This window comes from Schistocerca americana, chromosome 4 (genome assembly GCF_021461395.2).
Source record: "Schistocerca americana isolate TAMUIC-IGC-003095 chromosome 4, iqSchAmer2.1, whole genome shotgun sequence".
Classification (NCBI taxonomy): Eukaryota; Metazoa; Arthropoda; class Insecta; order Orthoptera; family Acrididae; genus Schistocerca; species Schistocerca americana.
The window spans coordinates 811,823,903-811,830,006 of NC_060122.1; the positions used below are offsets into that span (position 1 = coordinate 811,823,903).

Genomic DNA, 6,104 nt, shown 5'->3' on the forward strand with positions numbered 1-6,104 from the left:
TTGTTGCAACCACGGAGAGTGGTATTACACTGACTGCATTCCCACAAGAAATACAGCGCCATTTCAAGGCCTTACGGGGTGGAGTGCAACTGGGTACAACAACAAACCACAGTTTGCGCATGCCCTGGGCACCTATGTGTATAACATCCTGCGTCCCTTAACCGTACCCTTTCTGCACAACAACCCAGGCACCATTTTCCTGCAAGACAACGCACGACGACATGTCGCTGTACGGACACGTGTCTTCTTGGAATCACAGGGTGTCAGCCTTTTTCCCTGGCCCTCGAAATCACCAGAGATGTCGCCAATCGAAAATGTGTGGGATATGGTGCAGGGCTGTGACTCAGTGCCAGTCACCACAGGTGAACTTCGGATCCAGGTGAATACAACATGGACGGCAACACCGCAGAACGCCGTTCACACCTTATACGCTTCAGTGCCAGCACGCATGGATCAAATTATCACGGCCCATTTCGGACCCTTTGCCTACTACACAACAGGACACATGTTAAACTGAGGTGACCGAAATTCTGATCATTAATTCAGAACTTACTAATGTATGTGTCCTGTGAATACAAAAGATAATTAAACTTCCAGAATGAGATTTTCACTCTGCAGCGGAGTGTGCGCTGATATGAAACTTCCTGGCAGATTGAAACTGTGTGTCGGACCGAGACTCGAACTCGGGACCTTTGCCTTTCGCGGGCAAGTGCTCTACCAGCTTGCTGGAGAGCTTCTGTAAAGTTTGGAAGGTAGGAGACGAGATACTGGCAGAAGTGAAGCTGAGAGGACGGGGCGTGAGTCGTGCTTGGATAGCTCAGTTGGTAGAGCGTTTGCCCGCGAAAGGCAAAGGTCCCGAGTTCGAGTCTCGGTCCGGCACATAGTTTTAATCTGCCAGGAAGTTTCATAATTAAACTTTCTTTCATCTTTTGAATTCACCGTCAAATATAAACCAGCCTGCATGGGCAGTGTTGGAAGAAAAGACGATTTTGTTTATGAATTGCAGAACGTCAATGCGCTTTCCTGAGAACTAGGCACGAGTTTGTGGACATCAGTCGGCAGCGGTGGCGACCCCAGGCGATGTTTACCGTCACCCGCGGCCTCCGTCATCGCCTGACGTGACGTCGCAAACAAGATAGAGCTGCCACCACGCCTCGGTTCGCAGGATATATGGAGCGGACCCACAGCAAAATACGGTGTAATCTTAACAACCTGTCGCGAAGCGAGACATTCGCAGTGTTTTGCATGCGGTTGCGTGAAGCTTAAAAACATCAGCGCTTGCAGTATCAAGCATAAAGCGTACTGTATCATCCTGTGCTCTGCTGTACAGATCATTAATCAACTCTTTGTGCACTTTCTTAATTGCCTGTTTTCTTCGATACGGCTTTGTTTCTCTCAAAGTCTTGAATTTTCGCAGGAAATTCTTGGTACTTTTTAAAGGAACTGTTTTGGTGTTTTTCATTAACTTTACGCGATATTTTCAAATATATAAATTCTCCAAGTCATCGAATAAATGCCAACCTTTCATGATGTTAAAGATGTGTTCTTATGTTACTTAACGAACAGGTAAATAAGATAAGCATAAACTACCGCTATCAGCGTCAATTTTTAACATTGTTAACAGATTTCCTATGTAATCATAGACAGCTTGTCGTGTGAAAAAAATAGAAAAGCATTTTGATACATTGTATTAAGAAACAATGGCTTCGTAATCGAAACGTACCACAGAGGGGGGAAAAGTCAGCGACAGGTCGTTTCCACGAATCGAGACGGCGGCATGTAGAACATTTTGCTAATAACCATTGAAATGTAAACCTCTTTGAGGAATAATACTACTTACAACAGTGAGATACACAATTTGACTGTAATATTTGCGTTGGATTTCTAGCATTTTTTGATAAAAACGGCGACTAAATAAATTTAAGAGAATGATATAATTGCTAATCTACAGCTGTATTCTACAAGCCATTGACCGTGAATATGAAGAAAGATTGCTTAAATGCCTATATGTTCGCTGTACTTGATTTAAACCGGGTCTTTAAATGTCTTCCAGTCCAGGTTTCCAATATATCCGCGACATTTTACCGCGATTCAAGCAAACCTCTGACCACTTGTGCCGCCTTCTTCGTATCCGTTCAATATTTCCTGTTTGTCCTATTTCGAATGGGACTCATATGCTTGAGGAATACTGTAGGACGTTACGCACGAAATTTTATAAGTAATCTCCTTCATAGACTGATTATATTTGTAACTACATCATGCAAATGAATCGAATACCGCCACCTGATTAACTACAACTGAGCCAATGTGATCTCACAAGTTCACATCCCTTCAAACTGTTACACCCGCTATATTCACGAGCCGACCTATTCCAACTGTGACTCACAAATATTGCAGTCATGGGAGAACACGTTTCTCTCTTTCTGAAGCTAACAACTTTACACCTCTGAACAATTAGAGCGAGTTGCTAACTTCCCAACATTTTTGCCGGCCGCAGTGGCATAGCCGTTCTAGGCGCTTCAGTCTGTAACCGCGCGACCGGTACGGTCGCAGGTTCGAATCCTGCCTCGGGCATGGATGTGTGTGATGCCCTTAGGTTAGTTAGGTCTCAGTAGTTCTAAGTTCTATTTTATTTGTTGTTGTTGTTGTGGTCTTCAGTCCTGAGACTGGTTTGATGCAGCTCTCCATGCTACTCTATCCTGTGCAAGCTTTTTCATCTCCCAGTACCTACTGCAACCTACATCCTTCTGAATCTGCTTAGTGTATTCATCTCTTGGTCTCCCCCTACGATTTTTACCCTCCACGCTGCCCTCCAATACTAAATTGCTGATCCCTTGATGCCTCAGAACATGTCCTACCAACCGATCCCTTCTTCTGGTCAAGTTGTGCCACAAACTTCTCTTCTCCCCAATCCTATTCAATACTTCCTCATTAGTTATGTGATCTACCCATCTAATCTTCAGCATTCTTCTGTGGCACCACATTTCGAAAGCTTCTATTCTCTTCTTGTCCAAACTATTTATCGTCCATGTCTCACTTCCATACATGGCTACACTCCATACGAATACTTTCACAAATCACTTCCTGACACTTAAATCAATACTGGATGTTAACAAATTTCTCTTCTTCAGAAACGCTTTCCTTGCCATTGCCAGCCTACATTTTATATCCTCTCTACTTCGACCATCATCAGTTATTTTGCTCCCCAAATAGCAAAACTCCTTTACTACTTTAAGTGCCTCATTTCCTAATCTAATTCCCTCAGAATTACCCGACTACATTCCATTATCCTTGTTTTGCTTTTGTTGATGTTCATCTTACATCCTCCATTCAAGACACTGTCCATTCCATTCAACTGCTCTTCCAAGTCCTTTGCTGTCTCTGACAGAATTACAATGTCATCGGCGAACCTCAAAGTTTTTATTTCTTCTCCATGAATTTTAATACCTACTCCGAATTTTTCTTTTGTTTCCTTTACTGCTTGCTCAATATACAGATTGAACAACATCGGGGACAGGCTACAACCCTGTCTTACTCCCTTCCCAACCACTGCTTCCCTTTCATGCCCCTCGACTCTTATAACTGCCATCTGGTTTCTGTACAAATTGTAAATAGCCTTTCGCTCCCTGTATTTTACCCCGGCCACCTTTAGAATTTGAAAGAGAGTATTCCAGTCAACATTGTCAAAACTTTCTCTATGTCTACAAATGCTAGAAACGTAAATTTGCCTTTCCTTAATCTTTCTTCTAAGATAAGTCGTAAGGTCAGTATTGCCTCACGTGTTCCAGTGTTTCTGCGGAATCCAAACTGATCTTCCCCGAGGTTGGCTTCTACTAGTTTTTCCATTCGTCTGTAAAGAATTCGAGTTAGTATTTTGCAGCTGTGACTTATTAAGCTGATAGTTCGGTAATTTTCACATCTGTCAACACCTGCTTTCTTTGGGATTGGAATTATTATATTCTTCTTGAAGTCGGAGGGTATTTCGCCTGTCTCATACATCTTGCTCACCAGATGGTAGAGTTTTGTCAGGACTGGCTCTCCCAAGGCCGTCAGTAGTTCCAATGGAATATTGTCTACTCCGGGGGCCTTGTTTCGACTCAGGTCTTTCAGTGCTCTGTCAAACTCTTCACGCAGTATAGTATCTCCCATTTCATCTTCATCTACATCCTCTTCCATTTACATAATATTGTCCTCAAGTACATCGCCCTTGTATAGACCCTCTATATACTCCTTCCACCTTTCTGCTTTCCCTTCTTTGCTTAGGACTGGGTTTCCATCTGAGCTCTTGATATTCATACAAGTCGTTCTCTTATCTCCAAAGGTCTATTTAATTTTCCTGTAGGCGGTATCTATCTTACCCCTAGTGAGATAAGCATCTACATCCTTACATTTGTCCTCTAGCCATCCCTGCTTAGCCATTTTGCACTTCCTGTCGATCTCATTTTTGAGACGTTTGTATTCCTCTTTGCCTGTTTCACTTACTGCATTTTTATATTTTCTCCTTTCATCAATTAAATTCAATATTTCTTCTGTTACCCAAGGATTTCTACTAGCCCTCGTCTTTTTACCTACCTGATCCTCTGCTGCCTTCACTACTCCATCCCTCAAAGCTACCCATTCTTCTTCTACTGTATTTATTTCCCCCATTCCTGTCAATTGCTCCCTTATGCTCTCCCTGAATCTCTGTACAACCTCTGGTTCTTTTAGTTTATCCAGGTCCCATCTCCTTAAATTCCCACCATTTTGCAGTTTCTTCAGTTTTAATCTACAGGTCATAACCAATAGATTGTGGTCAGAGTCCACATCTCCCCTGGAAATGTCTTACAATTTGAAACCTGGTTCCTAAATCTCTGTGTTCTATTTTATTTATTTATTGTTCCGTGGGACCAAATTAAGGAGAAGTCTTCATGGTCATGGATCGAGTCAATACATGAAATTATAACACGATATCAGAAACAGATAAAATGAAATAAAAAAAAAAACAGAATAGAAGGAGTGAGCCATGAGGAAACTCTTCAGTTTGGACTTAAAAGAGTTTGGGCTACTGCTATGATTTTTGAGTTCTTGTGGTAGCTTATTTAAAATGGATGCAGCAGAATACTGCATTCCTTTCTGCACGAGTCAAGGAAGTGCATTCTACATGCAGATTTGATTTCTGCCTAGTATTAACTGAGTGAAAGCTGCTAACTCTTGGGAATAGGCTAATATTGCTAACAACAAACGACATTAAAGAAAATATATATATATACTGTGAGGGCAATGTCAGAATTCCCAGATTTTTGAATAGGGGTCGACAAGAGGTTCTCGAACTTACACCACATACAGATCGAACAGCCCGTTTTTGAGCCAAAAATACCCTTTTTGAATCAGAAGAATTACCCCAAAAAATAATACCATACGATATAAGCGTATGAAAATATGCGAAGTAGACTACTTTTCGTGTTGAAGTGTCACTTAATTCAGATACTGTTCTAATGGCAAATAAAGCAGCATTTAGCTTCTGAACAAGATCCTGGACATGGACTTTCCACAACAGCTTACCATCTATCCGAACGCCTAGGAACTTGAACTGTTCCGTCTCGCTTATAATATGCCTATTCTGTCTGATCAAAATATCGGTTCTTGTTAAATTGTGAGTTAGAAACTGTAAAATCTGAGTCTTACTGTGATTTAGCATCAAATTATTTTCCACAAGCCTTGAACTTATTTCATGAACTACATTATTTGTTACTGTTTCAATATTACACACAAGATCCTTCACTATCAAGCTGGTGTCATCAGCAAACAGAAATATTTTTGAAGCACCTGTAATACTAGAAGGCATATCATTTATATAAATAAGAAACTGCAGTGGCCCCAGCACCGACCCTTGGGGAACGTCCCACTTAACAGTGCCCCATCGGGACTGAACATCACTACCACTCTCAATATTGCGGAGAATTACCCTCTGCTTTCTGTTCTTAAAGTAAGAGGCGAACCAATTGTAAGCTACTCCCCTTACCCCATAATGGTCCAACTTCTGCAGTAATATTTTGTGGTCAACACAGTCAAAAGCCTTCGTTAAATCAAAGAAAACACCTAGCGTTCGCAACCTTTTATTTAAT

The 6,104-nt window shown here is 41.6% G+C and overlaps 1 non-coding gene across 1 annotated transcript; it reads left to right on the forward strand.

Annotated features, from left to right (window-relative positions):
- Nucleotides 1–805: 805 nt before the first annotated feature.
- Trnas-cga lies at nt 806–880 on the forward strand. The gene has a single exon. It is a non-coding gene; the product is annotated as a tRNA-Ser (tRNA).
- The last annotated feature ends 5,224 nt before the right edge of the window (nt 881–6,104 follow it).